The sequence below is a fragment of the Ammospiza caudacuta genome, chromosome 3 (assembly GCF_027887145.1).
Source record: "Ammospiza caudacuta isolate bAmmCau1 chromosome 3, bAmmCau1.pri, whole genome shotgun sequence".
Taxonomy (NCBI): Eukaryota; Metazoa; Chordata; class Aves; order Passeriformes; family Passerellidae; genus Ammospiza; species Ammospiza caudacuta.
The window spans coordinates 12,766,984-12,784,403 of record NC_080595.1 but is presented as its reverse complement, the minus strand read 5'-3'; positions in this window follow the sequence as shown (position 1 = coordinate 12,784,403).

The window sequence follows — 17,420 nt, the reverse complement described above, 5'->3', positions numbered from 1 at the left end:
AGGTTGATTTTCTTAATGCAAGTAGAACAATGGAGCTCAATATGGAATACTCTCCAACAGAGCTGTTAAGTTCTGAGAACGAATCATTCTATACAACAACTTGACAGAGGATAAAATCAGGCAGGAAAGTAGAAAAATAACAATGCTGTAAATCCAGATCTTTTTGCCCCTGCAGAATGGCCAGCTTAATAATAAAGGAGAGTAAGATCTGGGTTTTGAGGAAGGAGAGTAATTCTGGAGGGAAGGCAAGGCCTTCAACGGTAAGAGCATCTGGGAAGGTGTCAAGGAAACTACAGATCCCAGGGTAACCTCCTTGGGACCATGGCAGTGAGTCAGGCCTGAAAAATGTAACAGAGGCTGCAATGCAAACCTAAAGCATCTGAAGCTCCATATTTCATGGGACAGACTTCCGGGAACCATCTAAACAGCTGCACAGGGAAACATGCTCCTGCTGGCAGACACTTGAGGCAGGCCAGGGGAAAACCCTGAGCCACTTCCCCAGAGCTGCCACAGGAACAGCCTGGCCTCTGGGCTGCCCTGGGACAGCAGGGAGCCCAGAGCCCTGTGCTCTCCAGCAATGGCTCAGCTGCACATGCACCCTGCTGCTCCTCTCCCTGCCCCACAGCTCAGCAGCCCTACAGCTCCAGCGCCACTGGCAGCAGCACAGCTCCTTGCAGGGGGCACATGCAGGGCACAGCTGTTCCCTGCCAATGTGCACAGCCTCTCTGCGCCACCACAAGAGCCTTCCTCCCACCAGATGGTGGCCCTGCTCCCACCTTACCTGTTTCTGAAGCTGAGCCGTGCTCCTGGGGCTCCTGGGCCAAGGCCCTGTGAGGTGGCCAGGAGCCCAGACCTCCATTCCCAAGGCTGGGTTCTGGCACAGGAATATCCAAACCAAAGATGTCTTTGAGTTCCCTTGGGAACAGAGGCATCCCAGGTCCTATCTTACACTGAGAGCTCTTTTCCTCCTTTCTCTGGGCTTTTGTTGTGGATTCAGAAGAAGCTGTCAACCAGGTACAAGAGAAGAAATGAGTTAATTGAACTCACGCCTTTATAATCAGCCCTTCCAATGGGTGAGGAATCCAGGTGTATTTTAGTTACTGAAAAGATTGCTTGGCTTTTTATTTTTCATGAAACTATCATCACTTTAATTTCTCTGAAAAATATGGAGCTGCCAAGCCAAGAGAGAAGGGTTCTACTACTTCAAGTGCTGCCCGTTGCCTCCCCACTACTACAGGATCCCTTTCCTTCCAAACACTTGGGAATTCACAGTGCTCTCTAGAATCTGACACTGGCAAGGAGGTAATTGATTTCAAAAGGAGTTTTCAAAGCCTTTGTTTCTGTATTTCCCACTCCATTGTAGGTCGGGTTCTGCAGTTTTGGGGATTTTTTATATTACTCTTTACAACAAAGGAAGGTCTGGGACACAAACAATGGCACCACGTGTTAAATGCAAAAGCAGCTTTGCTTTCTCCATTAGATGTGCCCAGTATTCTGTGAGCCTGTATTTGTAGGGAACAAAGTGCTCATCCCAAAGTTCCACTTGTGCTCTACTTACTTGCCCCATGGGGTTTATTCTCTGCTTTCTTTTCAGCAGAGACACCCAAACCCAAATAAACACAACCTATCTCAAAACAATTCTGATCTTGGCTAATACTGAATTCAAAATGTCCTTCATGGAAATAGTTGATGGCCAGTCATTCTGAAATACTTCCCAAATGAGCTGTTAGAACTAAGAGAACTAATTCTTTACATGGCTTCACAGAGGAAAAAATCATGTGGCAGCCAAGCACTATGACAGGAAACCTGTCTCAAAACTGGATTCTTTAATGCTGCAGAATGCTTGGGTCAGTAACAAAAGTAAGACATGAAATGATAAATGACGTAAATAATTTCTAATCCAGAATTCATGCAGAAAAAATGTCACATTACTTACTGAGCAATACTATTCCCAAGCAGCATTAAGCATTGCTGCTGCAGATTAGCAATGAAGGAGTCATTCCACGGGGCTCTACCCAGGACTTTGCAGAACTAACCCTAAGCCAAGGAACCAGGGGATCTCATCCCTTTCTCTGCATCACCAGAATTATTTCTCCAAGTCTCATCTCTCCTATCATTACACACCCAGAGATGCCAAAGGAACAACAACAGTGTCAATGAGGCTTTCAACTTGAAAGCATTGCCTGTCCCAGATGCACCAGAAACTGCATTTTGTCTGGCACAATTCCACTTGTCAGGGATCAGGCAAGGCAGGGACAGGCACAAGGCACAAGGCATCTCCTGCCCCAGCCTCAGCCTGCAACACTGACACAGGCAGACACAGCCAGGGAAGAGATTTGTCACTGTGAACCTGCCAGAGGTGGCTTTGGGACTGTGCTGTCAGAGGATGACAAACTCACACCCTGCCTTGGCTGCATCCATTTGGAAGTCTCCTTCTCCTTCACTGGAAAAGTCAAAAGGACTTTCTATCATAGGAGGTTTCCCTAGTCCTCCCAGTGCAAAACCAGCAATGTCCATGAATCTCCTTCACATCTCAAAGGGTTCAGATCAGAAACAGCCCCAAGGAAAGTTTTTTCCTTTAAAACCAGGAGGAAGAAGTGGGAACATTTCTCATTTCCTGATAAAAATGCCTTCCTTTTCTGTTCTAATTTTGACACTGGAAAGGCTACAGGGAGATAAAAGGCAAATGCAGGATGGAGAGGAATGTTTTTCTTTTCCTGCACAGCATTTCCAGGACCCCAAGATGCCACTCCAGCCCCTGCCACTCAATACTTCACCCTGGAGAAATTTTCACTGCTCCACTGACCCTGTCAAGGAATTGAAATTAATTCAAAGAAATTTTTCAAAGAATGAGTTTCAACCAAGCTTTCCAAATGACATCTTAGAGTCAAGACTAGAAAGGTCATTTTAGGACAGACATGCCCTGTACCTACCTGCATATTCCAAGGACTTTTCTTGCCTTCTGCTGCTGGATCTTGGCCTGGAGAAAATGGAGGATAAAAGAACGTATGAGGAGGTAGAAAGAGGAGGGAGGGAATGGGTGTACCATGAAAGGAGACAAACCTTCTTAGCATGGTCACTTCTGTGAAGGAGGGAATGCAACAAATAAACACAAGAGGACCCAAAGATGATTAATTGTCCTTAAGCATTCAGTTGCTGGAGTTGCTTAGAGCTGGCCAAGCACAGGCTGAAATAATAGCCATGTCCAGCAGGAGACCCATCCTGAGGTTCTTTGAAGCCCTGCCTCCTCTTCTCCACCACCACCTCTGCTCTTGGGCCATTGCTGTTGGGTTTGACATTGAGCTGGATGATCATAGATGGGCAAAATGCTGAATACACACAGGTTTGACTAAATATATGGGAGATTGTGCAAAATGACCACAGGAGATGGGTAGTGTGAGGTAAACAGCACACTGAAGCAGCAGACACCTTGGCTTACCTCATCTCCCAGGACTCCTGCAAATCCACCTGGGGAGAGCTTTTCACAGATCCCGCAGCACTGCCAACATTGAGACTTTCTGCCTTGCGAATTGGGGGGATCAAAGGCAGTCCAAATGATGCCTTCTTCATTTCCCCACCACTGGCATATGGCAAGGAAGCCTGGAAAGAGTAGAACACAGTACACAGATCAAGCATCCAACCTTGCCCCCATTCATGACTCAAGACATTTTCATATGCCCTCAGCTGGGGCCTGGCAGGAATAAACAAATCAAACTGATGGGGCTGCTTGGCCCAGCATGAGGAATGCAAAGGGAACTGGAGAGGGAGAGACCATGTCCCACATTTGACACCTTTTCCCTCATGGTCTCTCCTCTGCAAGTGTGCCTGCATTCCCAGCTGCCAGCCACATGTTTGACATCAAGATGTTCTGGGGCGCCACTGCCTCCACTGCCCTTTTGGATGGCATGGCTGTGGCTTTAGATCACTGTTCTCTCCCTGCCCCTAAGGTGACTCACAGCCACTGCTGGTCTCCAGCCATGGCCCCACAAAGCTGTTCTGCAGGATGCCAAAACCTGCTTTTCTCAAGTCCCTCATCATTTCTTCTGCTGCTGCCCTTCCCTCCTACAGTTCCCCAGCAGCCTCTGAGCCCAGATGCTGCTGAGCTCTAGGCATGCTGGCTGCTCTCCAGCTCCCACACATCCATCAGCTCAGGCTCACTGGCATTTAGCAAGTTCAGCAGAGCTCCCTGCCCTGCTGCTCTCTGCAAGCTCTCTGCCTGCCCAAGCTGCTCCAGGCCCCCATGCCATGGCCAGGAATGGGGCTGGAGGCACTGGGGCAGATGCACAGCCACCCTAGGAATCCCATCATTTCTGGCCCAGCTAAAGAGCCAAATCAGGACCTGTTCAAAGTTCACTGAAAGGGTCAGTTCCTGTCAGGGTTACCTTGGGCCCTTTCTCTGCAAGGCTGAAATCAAGTACCCAAGCCTTGGACCGCACATTCTCTCTACCAAAGCTGTTGTTCATCTGCCTCCTCCTGCACCCCACAGCAAACCCAAAACAACTGCAGCTCCTGGCCCTGCTGCAAAGGCCATCGTGTGCCTGGGCTCTGGGCTGCTCTCCCCATGGCCACCTCCCATCCCTTCCCTCTGCACAAAGCCATGCCAGAGCACACAGCTGCCCAGGAGCTGATGGAGTCTGCAAATAGCATCAGAGACAACTGCGCAGAGGGCATGGATGTACAACTCACAAGCTGAGACAACCTGACTTGACAGCTTCCAGCAAACACCTTTTTCCATCCAAAGCAGACACAGCAGACAGAAAACACCACCAAGACATAGAAGTGCTTCATAGATACCCATAGTTACTGCATGGAGGATGCTTGCTTTTCCTTTTAAAGATTGCACAACTTGAGGTGCTTTGACTGCTTGTTGGTGTTTTCTCAGCCTTAAGATGGAGGAGGAACCACAACACAGCCCAAAAACCATTCAAAGACCTCTCCTGTTATTGATACATGCTGAGGACATGAAGTCTGCACTTCACACCCATTGCAAAGACAGCCTGAAGCACAGTGTCCAGCTGAGCTCTTCCTTGGCTCAGCTGCTTCCCTGGGCTCACAGCAAAGGAAAAGGTGTCCAAGCTCTGCCTACAGCACATAAACTGAAAATTTACCACACAGGATTTAGCTTGGTTTCCTTACCTCATGTCCTTTTCTCTCTGAAGTCTGTCCCTGGCTGCTTCCTCTGATATCTTTGTAGCAAGTGCTAGTTTTCCCTTTCTCTTCCTCTTCATCAAACATCTTTCTTGGCTTGATGGGAGAAGAGATCTCTCGAATGGGAGGCAAGGGCTTGGAGGGAAGGAGTGAAGAGGGATGTGTCTGTGAAAGACTCTTGGAAATACTGTAGTCCGTCAGATCTGCAAAGTGGAGACAAAGAATGTAACAGAGCACACTAAGTAAATCTAAAGCATCACAAGCTCCATATTTCATGGGGAAGACTTCCTGGAAGCTTAAAAACACCTACACAGGGAAACATGCTCCTGCTGGCAGAGACTTGAGGCAGGCTAGGGGAAAACCCTGAGCCACTTCCCCAGAGCTGCCACAGGCACAGCCTGGCCTCTGGGCTGCCCTGGGACAGCAGGGAGCCCAGAGCCCTGTGCTCTCCAGCAATGGCTCAGCTGCACATGCACCCTGCTGCTCCTCTCCCTGCCCCACAGCTCAGCAGCCCTACAGCTCCAGCGCCACTGGCAGCAGCACAGCTCCTTGCAGGGGGCACATGCAGGGCACAGCTGTTCCCTGCCAATGTGCACAGCCTCTCTGTGCTGCCACAAGAGCCTTCCTCCCAACAGAGAGCAGCTCAGATCCAACCTCACCTCTGTGTCAGGCTGAGCCATGCTCACAAGGCCAGAAGTGAATTCAGTGAACTCTCACCTATACAATCAATCCATCTCATGGATAAGGCGTCCAAGGGGTCTTTTTACTATTCAGAAGATTGCTCTCTTTTTATTTTTCATGAAACCAGCCTCACTACAATTCCTCTGAACGGCATGGGGCTGGCAAGCCAGGAGAGAAGGCTTCTACAGCTTTGCTTATGTGTTGCTCCTTGCTCATCTACTACTTTGAAATTCCTTTCCATGTAAACTGTTGGCAGCCCACAGTGGTGTCCAGAATTTGACAATTACACCTAGGAAGTAATTGCTTTCACAAGCTACTGTTCATGGCCTTTGTTTCTCTAACTCCCACTCAGTTCTGGGTTGGGTTTGGTTGGTTGCTTTTATTTCTGTTCACAACAGAGGAAGTGCTGGCACATAAGCAATGGTACCTCATGTTGGAAGAAGCTTTGCAATCCATATTACATATCCCCCAATATTCAAGGATTCTTCAGGGGAAAAAAAAAACCTGGCTATCTAATTGCAAATTGCCACTTTTGCTCTGCTTCACTGTTCCATGGGGTTTTTTTGCCTGCTTTCTTTCCTGCAGACACAACCAAAACCAACATAAAACATGACCTGCCTCAAAACATTTCTGATCTTGGCTAATACTGACAATGCTAAATTTTCTTAATGGAAATAGCAGAGGGCAGGTCATTTGATATAATCTCTAACTGAGCTGTTATCACTCAGAGAATTAATTCTTTACGTGGTTTCACAAAGGATAAAATCATGTGGCATCCAAGCGGTTACAGAGGAACAACTGTCTTAAAACTGGATTTCTTTCCCTCTGTAAAGTGTCCCAATCAGAAGTAAAAGACAGACAGGAAAGCATTCATGAGACAGGTCATTCCTGCTCCAGAATTAAACCAGCAAAAATTAGCAACTACTTTGATGAGTACAATACTCTCTAGCTGCATTCAGCATTCCAGTTGCATACCAGCAATGAAGGAATCATTGCAAAGGGGCCATACCCAGGATTTGGCAGAACTAACACTAAGCCAAGGAACCAGGGGATCTCATCCCTTTCTCTGCATCACCAGAATTATTTCTTCAAGTTTCATCTCTCCTATCATTACACACCCAGAGATGCCAAAGGAACAACAACAGTGTCAATGAGGCTTTCAACTTGAAAGCATTGCCTGACCCAGATGCACCAGAAACTGCATTTTGTCTGGCACAATTCCACTTGTCAGGGATCAGGCAAGGCAGGGACAGGCACAAGGCACAAGGCATCTCCTGCCCCAGCCTCAGCCTGCAACACTGACACAGGCACACACAGCCAGGGAAGAGATTTGTCATTGTGAACCTGCCAGAGGTGCCAGCACTTTGGGCCTGTGCTGTCTGAGGGGGACAAACTCACACCCTGCCTTGGCTGCATCCAATTGGAAGTCTCCTTCTCCTTCACTGGAAAAGTCAAAAGGACTTTCTATCATAGGAGGTTTCCCTATTCCTTTCATTGCAAAACCAGGCAATGTCCATGAATCTCCTTCACATCCCAAAGGGTTCAGATCAGAAACAGCCCCAAGGAAAGCTTTTCTCCTTCAAGGGTAGGAGGAAGAAGTGGGAACATTTCTCATTTCCTGATAAATGCCTTCCTTTTCTAGTCTCATTTTGACACTGGAAAGGCTACAGGGAGATAAAAGGCAAATGCAGGATGGAGAGGAATGTTTGCTTTTCAGCACTGCATTTCCAGGACCCCAAGGTACAACTCCAGCTCCTGCCACTCAGATCTTCACCCTGGAGAAATTTTCACTGCTCCACCAGAGAACACTCCCAGTGACTGGGCTCTGGGAGAGTCCACTGACCCTGTCAAGGAATTGAAATTAATTCAAAGAAATTTTCAAAAGAAGGGGTTTCAACCAAGTTTTCCAAATGTTACATTAGAGTCAAAATTCTAATGGTCATTTTAGGACAGACATGCCCTGCACCTACCTGCATGTTCCAAGGTCTTCTCTTGTTTCCTCCTGCTGAATCTTGTCCTGGAGAAAATGGAGGCAAAAAGAACGTATGAGGAGGTAGAAAGAGAAGGGAGAGAATGAACGTACCATGAAAGGAGGCAAACCCACTTAGCATGGTCACTTCTGTGAAGGAGGGAATGCAACACATAAATCCAAAATGACCCAAAGATGATTAATTGTCCTTAAGCATTCAGTTGCTGGAGTTGCTTAGAGCTGGCCAAGTTCAGGCTGAAATAATAGCCAAGTCCAGCAGAGGACCCATCCTGAGATGCTTTCAAGCCCTGCCTCCTCTTCCCCACCACCACCTCTGCTCTTGGGCCATTGCTGTTGGGTTTGACATTGAGCTGGATCATCATAGATGGGCAAAATGCTGAATACACCCAGGTTTGCTGAAATACATGGGACAGCTGACTGCGCAAAATCGGGACAGGAGATGGGGAGAGTGAGGTGAGCAGCACACTGGAGCAGCAGACACCTTGGCTTACCTCATCTCCCGCAACTCCTGCAAATCCACCTGGGGAGATCTGCCATGAGACCCTGCAGCAGTGCCAGTATGGAGACGGCCTGCCTTGCGCATCACAGGGATCAAGGATTTTCCAAATGACCCCTTCTTCATTTCCCTAGTGAATGGCAAGGAGGTCTGGAAGGAATAAAACACAGTCCTCAGGTCAAGCATCCAGCCTTGCCCACATTCACGTCTCAAGACATTTTGATATGCCCTCAACTGGGACCTGGCAGGAATAAACAAGTCAGACTGATGGAGCAGATTGGCACAGGATGGAGAATGGAATGGGAGTTGGAGACGGAGAGACCGTGTCCCACATTTCTGAGCACTCCCTGCTTTCTCACTTCCCCGGAAATTTGGCTACATTGCCAGCTTGCATCCACATCTTTGACATCAAGATATTTTGGAGTGCCACTGCCTCCACTGCCCTTTGGGATGGCATGGCAGTGGCTTTAGATCACTGTTCTCTCCCTGCCCCTAAGATGTCTCACAGCCAGTGCTGATCTCCAGCCATGGCCCCACAAAGCCATTCCGCAGGATGCCAAAACCTGCTTTTCTAAAGTCCCTCATCATTTCTTCTGCTGCTGCCCTTCCCTCCTACAGTTCCCCAGCAGCCTCTGAGCCCAGATGCTGCTGAGCTCTCAGCATGCTCGCTGCTCTCCAGCTCCCACACATCCATCAGCTCAGGCTCACTGGCATTTAGCAAGTTCAGCAGAGCTCCCTGCCCTGCTGCTCTCTGCAAGCTCTCTGCCTGCCCAAGCTGCTCCAGGCCCCCAGCCATGGTCAGGAATGGGGCTGGAGGCACTGGGGTAGATGCACAGCCACCCTAGGAATTCCATCATTTCTGGCCCAGCTAAAGAGCCAAATCAGGACCTGTTCAAACTTCAGTAAAGTTTTCCCTGTCAGGGAAAGGTCTCAGAGTCCTGCTGACAGCAGATAAACTAGAAATTTATCACATAGGACTTAGCTTGGTCTCCTTACCTTACTTCCTTTTCCTTCTGAACTCGGCTCCTCTTTCTTTCTCATCTCCTCCTCACAGCCGCTGCCAGGTTTCCCACTCTCCTGCTCTCCGTGGCACATCTTGCTTGCCTGGGTAGCAGGAAAGCTCTTCTGGATGGGAGGCAACAGCTTGGAGGGAAGGAGCATGGAGGGACTTGCCAGAGAAATCCTCTTGGCAAGAGGATAGCCAGTCAGGCCTGCAAAGTGGAGACAAAAAAGGTATCAGAGCCTGCAATGCAAACCTAAAGCATCTGAAGCTCCGTATTTCATGGGAAAGATTTCCTGGAAATTCCTAAACAGCTGCACAGGGAAACATGCTCCTGCTGGCAGACACTTGAGGAAGGCCAGGGGAAAACCCTGAGCCACTTCACCAGAGCTGCCACAGGCACAGCCTGGCCTCTGGGCTGCCCTGGGACAGCAGGGAGCCCAGAGCCCTGTGCTCTCCAGCAATGGCTCAGCTGCACATGCACCCTGCTGCTCCTCTCCCTGCCCCACAGCTCAGCAGCCCTACAGCTCCAGCGCCACTGGCAGCAGCACAGCTCCTTGCAGGGGGCACATGCAGGGCACAGCTGTTCCCTGCCAATGTGCACAGCCTCTCTGGGCTGCCACAAGAGCCTTCCTCCCAACAGAGAGCAGCTCAGATCCCACCTCACCTCTGTGTGAGGCTGAGCCAGGCTCACAAGGCAAGAGGTGAGTTCAGTGAACTCCCACCAATACAATCAATCCATCCAATGGATGAGGCATCCAAGAGGTTTTTTACTATCCAGAAGATTTCTCTCTTTTTATTTTTCATTTAACTAGCCTCACTACAATTCCTCTAAACTGTATGGAGCTGGCAAGCCAAAAGAGAAGGCTTCTACAACTTTGCTTATGTGTTGCTCCTTGCTCATCTACTACTTTGTAATCCCTTTCCTTCTAAACTGTTGACAATCCACAGTGGTGTCTGGAATTTGGCAATTACACCTAGGAAGTAATTGCTTTCCCAAGCTACTGTCCATGGCCTTTGTTTCTCTAACTCCCACTCAGTTCTGGGTTGGGTTTGGTTGATTCCAAACTCATTCCATTTCTCTTCACAACAAAGGAAGTGCTGGCACGTCAACAATTACATTCCATGTTACGAGTCAAACAAACTTTGCACTCCCCTTACATATCCCCAGCATTCAAGCACCCAAATCTGTAGGCATCACATTGGCTTTCAAACATTCTGCTTTTGCTCAGCTTCACTGCCCCATGAGTTTTTTCCCTGCTACTTTTCCCAAAGAGTCCCAAACCCAACAAAAAGATGACTTGCCTCAAGATATTTCTGATTATGGTACTACATAACAACTCAATTTTTTTTAATTGAAGGGACATGGATAAGATCATAAAAAGAAGACTGTTTGTAAATCTGTATTTTTTGTCCCCGTAGAATAGCCACATCATATTTTACACCACTAGAGTCAAGATTTATTGAGATAAATCAATTCTAATCCAAAATTAATCCAGAAAAAATATCATTTACTTACTGAGCAATTCTACTCCCAAGCAGCATTAAGCATTCCAGTTGCATACGAGCAATGAAGGAGTCATTCCAGAGGGGCCATACCCAGGATTTGGCAGAACTAACACTAAGCCAAGGAACCAGGGGATCTCATCCCTTTCTCTGCATCACCAGAATTATTTCTCCAAGTCTCATCTCTCCTATCATTACATGCCCAGAGATGCCAAAGGAACAACAACAGTGTCAATGAGGCTTTCAACTTGAAAGCATTGCCTGTCCCAGATGCACCAGAAACTGCATTTTGTCTGGCACAATTCCACTTGTCAGGGATCAGGCAAGGCAGGGACAGGCACAAGGCACAAGGCATCTCCTGCCCCAGCCTCAGCCTGCAACACTGACACAGGCACACACAGCCAGGGAAGAGATTTGTCACTGTGAACCTGCCAGAGGTGGCTTTGGGACTGTGCTGTCTGAGGGGGACAAACTCACACCCTGCCTTGGCTGCATCCAATTGGAAGTCTCCTTCTCCTTCACTGGAAAAGTCAAAAGGACTTTCTATCATAGGAGGTTTCCCTAGTCCTCCCAGTGCAAACCAGGCAATGTCCATGAATCTCCTTCACATCTCAAAGGGTTCAGATCAGAAACTACCCCAAGGAAAGCTTTTTCCTTCAGAAGAAGGAGGAAGGAGTGGGAACATTTCTCATTTCCTGATAAATGCCTTCCATTTCTCCACTAATTCTGACATTATAAAAGGTACAGGGAGACAAAAGGCATGTGCAGGATGGAGAGGAATGTTTTTGTTTTCCTGCACAGCATTTCCAGGACCCCAAGGTACCACTCCAGCTCCTGCCACTCAGATCTTCACCCTGGAGAAATTTTCACTGCTCCACCAGAGAACACTCCCAGTGACTGGGCTCTGGGAGAGTCCACTGACCCTGTCAAGGAATTGAAATTAATTCAAAGAAATTTTCAAAAGAATGGGTTTCAACCAAGGTTTAAAAATGTCACCTCAGAGTCAAGACTAGAAAGGTCATTTTAGGACTGACATGCCCTGTACCTACCTGCATGTTCAAACATCTTTTCTTGTCTTCTGCTGCTGGATCTTGGCCTGGAGAAAATGGAGGACAGAAGAACATATGAGGAGGTAGAAAGAGAAAGGAGGGAATGGGTGTACCATGAAAGGAAGCAAACCTACTTAGCATGGACACTTCTATGAAGTAGGGAATGCAACACATAAACCCAAAAGGATGCAAAGCTGATTAATTGTCCTTAAGCTTTCAGTTGCTGCAGTCACACAGACCAGGCCAAGCTCTGGCTGAAACACATCAGTCATTCTTCAACTTGCACCAGAACTCTCCAGTTCTGCTGCCTCTCCTTTTGGAGCCAAGTGGCTCCTGCAGCCTCTCTGAAGCAGCAAGAGCTGCTGGGCTCCGATACCAGTTTGGATGGAGGGCTACTTTTGTACTTCTCACAAAGTTTGACTTGGCCTGCTCGTGCCTCACCCTGGTGACAGCCTTGTGCTATGCTTGGGCAGAGCACAGCTGTCTCCTGAGAATGATTTTACACCTCCTGGCTCTTTCCAGAACACAATGGCTTTTTCCAACTCAGCTGCTGGGGAAGAATATTCATGTTGCACTTTCAAAGCCCTGCCAAAGATTTTCAATTGGAATGATACTTCAGTGGCTCCCTCTTTATGGTTATCCCACAGAAAAGAGTCACAGCTTCATTTTATCACACATATCCAAGCCAATATCTTTCCATCAGGTACGGTCCTACAACTCTTCTCTACCACCTTGCCCTCTTTGACCTTAAGCCTAGATCTCAACATTAAACATCAATCAGATTATACATCTGCATCCCAAAAGTTATCAGGGATCTCATTTCACAGTGGAGGCCCAGGCACAGAGAAATTACACCAGATGATTACAGAAGCAGCACTGAAATTTGCAGACACCTCTCCAGGAGCCAACATTTGCCCATGCATATTCTCCTGGCTGAAGAATTTAACAGTCAAGGATCTCAGCATCCAAAGTTCTGCAGGATCCAGGCCCATGCAAAACAGTTCCCAAATGACCCCACAACAATTACAGGGGGAATCAAGAGACAAATCCAGCAGAGGACCCTTCTGGAGGTGCTTTGATGCCCTGCCTGCTCTTCCCCAACACCACCTCTGCTCTTAGGGCGTTGCTGTTGGGTTTGACATTGGATGGGCAAAATGCTGAATACACAGAGGCTTGCCTGAATGGGAGACTGTGCAAAATGTCCACAGGAGATGGGAAAAGTGAGGTGAAAAGCACACTGGAGCAGCAGACACCTTGGCTTACCTCATCTCCCAGGACTCCTGCAAATCCACCTGGGGAGAGCTTGGCAGAGACCCCACAGCACTGCCAACATTGAGACTTTCTGCCTTGCGAATTGGGGGGATCAAAGGCAGTCCAAATGACCCCTTCTTCATTTCCCCACCACTGGCATATGGCAAGGAAGCCTGGAAAGAGTAGAACACAGTGCACAGATCAAGCATCCAACCTTGCCCCCATTCATGACTCAAGACATTTTCATATGCCCTCAGCTGGGGCCTGGCAGGAATAAACAAATCAAACTGATGGGGCTGCTTGGCCCAGCATGAGGAATGCAAAGGGAACTGGAGAGGGAGAGACCATGTCCCACATTTGACACCTTTTCCCTCATGGTCTCTCCTCTGCAAGTGTGCCTGCATTCCCAGCTGCCAGCCACATGTTTGACATCAAGATATTTTGGAGTGCCACTGCCTCCACTGCCCTTTTGGATGGCATGGCTGTGGCTTTAGATCACTGTTCTCTCCCTGCCCCTAAGATGTCTCACAGCCAGTGCTGATCTCCAGCCATGGCCCCACAAAGCCATTCTGCAGGATGCCAAAACCTGCTTTTCTCAAGGCCCTCATCATTTCTTCTGCTGCTGCCCTTCCCTCCTGCATTTCTCCAGCAGCCTCTGAGCCCAGATGCTGCTGAGCTCTCAGCATGCTCACTGCTCTCCAGCTCCCACACATCCATCAGCTCAGGCTCACTGGCATTTATCAAGTTCAGCAGAGCTCCCTGCCCTGCTGCTCTCTGCAAGCTCTCTGCCTGCCCAAGCTGCTCCAGGCCCCCATGCCATGGCCAGGAATGGGGCTGGAGGCACTGGGGCAGATGCACACCCACCCTTAGTATCCCGTCATTTCTGGCCCAGCTAAAGAGCCAAATCAGGACCTGTTCAAACTTCAGTAAAGTTTTCCCTGTCAGGGAAAGGTCTCAGAGTCCTGCTGACAGCAGATAAACTAGAAATTTATCACATAGGACTTAGCTTGGTCTCCTTACCTCACTTCCTTTTCCCTCTTTCTTTCTCATCTCCTCCTCACAGCTGCTGCCAGGTTTCCCACTCTCCTGCTCTCCGTGGCACATCTTGCTTGCCTTGGTAGCAGGAAAGCTCTTCTGGATGGGAGGCAACAGCTTGGAGGGAAGGAGCATGGAGGGACTTGCCAGAGAAATCCTCTTGGCAAGAGGATAGCCAGTCAGGCCTGCAAAGTGGAGACAAAAAAGGTATCAGAGCCTGCAATGCAAGCCTAAAGCATCTGAAGCTCCGTATTTCATGGGACAGATTCCTTGGAAACTTCTCAACAGCTGCACAGGGAAACATGGTCATTGCCACCAGACCCTTTAATCAGGCTGAAGGAAAACCCTGAGCCACTTCCCCAGAGCTGCCACAGGCACAGCCTGGCCTCTGGGCTGCCCTGGGACAGCAGGGAGCCCAGAGCCCTGTGCTCTCCAGCAATGGCTCAGCTGCACATGCACCCTGCTGCTCCTCTCCCTGCCCCACAGCTCAGCAGCCCTACAGCTCCAGCGCCACTGGCAGCAGCACAGCTCCTTGCAGGGGGCACATGCAGGGCACAGCTGTTCCCTGCCAATGTGCACAGCCTCTCTGGACTGCCACAAGAGCCTTCCTCCCAACAGAGAGCAGCTCAGATCCCACCTCACCTCTGTGTGAGGCTGAGCCAGGCTCACAAGGCAAGAGGTGAGTTCAGTGACCTCCCAACTTTTAATCAACACATCTAATGGGAGTGGCACTCAAGGGTTTTTTGAATTTTCGAGTCAATTTCTTTGGTTTTAGTTTTCCTGGAACTAGCCTGTGTTTAATTCCTCTGAGCAGTATTGAGTTAGGAAATCTGAATGGAAAGATGGAAGACTCCAATGGTTAGAGGGGACAAAAGATTCCTTCTTGAGGCTGGCCTTGTCTGAATCCACAGGAAAAACCCACACAGCTGTGACTGCTAGCTCTGAAAACCACTAAGACCTCTCTGCAAGCAGGCAGGCCTTATTGGTGTTTCTATAGCACCCTAATACCATCCTCAATGTTGGACCCAATCAGCAAGCAGAGGAAGAACAGGAAATTTATCTACAGTGAGACCAGACATTGATGGCAGAGAAAGCAACAGGATTTGAATCTCATGACCATGTCCAATTTGGGGTCAGCTGTGGCCACAGACCCTGTCCCGGCAGAGAGAAGGAGTCATTTGGACTCTGTAAAAAGGAGAAAGCAGCATAAACTAATGAGACAATGTTGTGATGCCATGGGTGTCCTTGCAGGATCATCTGTAGATGTCAGACACCTACTCTGACACAGAGCCACCACTGACACCATGGACCAGTTTTCCCTGAAATCTGCGGGAAATTTCTTTCCATTTACTCCAGCCTTTTTCACTCCCTTCCTATCCACACCTTTTCCTTCAGTTGTCTTTCCTTTTCTGGTAGAATCCATCTTCAAACCCGTGCTTCTGCCAGGCAGAAGTGTCAGGGTTTGAATCTGGGATGGCTCTCGGAGTTGGCAGCGACGGGAGCTCGGTCCCAGCCTCAGAACAAGGCCGGGTGACTCCAGTCGCCGGCGCTCGGCACACAGAGGCAGAGCCAGACGCGTCTGCTGCCGCTGGGGCCGTGTCCAGCACAACCTGCACCAGCCCAGCCTGGGGCTGCCCCTTTGTGACACGCTGCCCATGCTTCTCTCGTTTCCATGGCTGCAAAACCCCACCCCAACTCCATCCCCTTCCATTCCATTCCCTAGGCCAGCCTGGCCCAGACTGAGGCTTTCACACGGTCTAGGATGTAGACCCTTTCCAAAGTTATTTTTCAAGGCCTTTCATTCTGTACTTCCCACTCAGTTCTGGGTTGCAGCTTGTTGGTGTGGGATTTTGTTTAATTCTCTTCACATCATACAAAGTGCTGGGACACAAACAATGGCACTGGCTGGTGGAAGGAAAAGAAACTTTGCAGTCCCCAGTAGATGATCCCTGAATTCAGTTGGCCGAGAGCTGTAGGGGAGAAATTGACCATCCAAATGTTCTTCTTTTATTCTTCTTCCTTGTTGCAGGAGTTTTTTTCCTGCTTTCTTTATTGCAGACACCCAGACCAAACATAATCATGATCTGACTCAAAACATTTCTGAGCTTGGCTAACTCTCTCAATTCAAATTTTTCTTAATGGAAAGAGTGGAGTGCACATCATTCTGAAATACCCTCCAACTGAACAGTTGGAAATAAGAGAACTAATTCTTTACATGGCTTCACAGAGGGTTAAACCATGTGGCTTCCAAGCGCTATGAAACAAATACAGCTCTTAATACTGGATTTCTTTCCCTCTATAAAATTTCGGGTCAGTAATAAAAGAGACACAGGTATGGATTAATAACCAAAGTCATTCCTAGTCCAGAATACATGCAGATAATATTTCATCCTTCCATGACCAATACTTCTCCCTAGCTGCACTAAGCACTGCAGCTGCAGATTAGCAATGAAGGAGTCGTTCCAAGGGGCTCTACCCAGGACTTTCAAAACTAACCCTAAGCCAAGGAACCAGGGAATCTCATCCCTTTCACTGCATCAGCAGGATTATTTCTCCAAGTCCCATGTCTCCTATCATTACACGCCCAGAGATGCCAAAGGAACAACAACAGTGTCAATGAGGCTTTCAACTTGAAAGCATTGCCTGTCCCAGATGCACCAGAAACTGCATTTTGTCTGGCACAATTCCACTTGTCAGGGATCAGGCAAGGCAGGGACAGGCACAAGGCACAAGGCATCTCCTGCCCCAGCCTCAGCCTGCAACACTGACACAGGCACACACAGCCAGGGAAGAGATTTGTCACTGTGAACCTGCCAGAGGTGGCTTTGGGACTGTGCTGTCAGAGGATGACAAACTCACACCCTGCCTTGGCTGCATCCATTTGGAAGTCTCCTTCTCCTTCATTGGAAAAGTCAAAAGGACTTTCCGTCATAGAAAGTTCCCCTATTTCTGACAGTGTCTAACCAGGCAATGTCCATGAATCTCCTTCAAATCTCAAAGGGTTCAGATCAGAAACTACCCCAAGGAAAGCTTTTCTCCTTCAAGGGTAGGAGGAAGAAGTGGGAACATTTCTCATTTCCTGATAAATGCCTTCCTTTTCTAGTCTCATTTTGACACTGCAAAGGGCTACAGGGAGATAAAAGGCAAATGCAGGATGGAGAGGAATGTTTGCTTTTCAGCACTGCATTTCCAGGACCCCAAGGTACAACTCCAGCTCCTGCCACTCAACACTTCACACTGGAGGAATTCTCACTGCTCCACCAG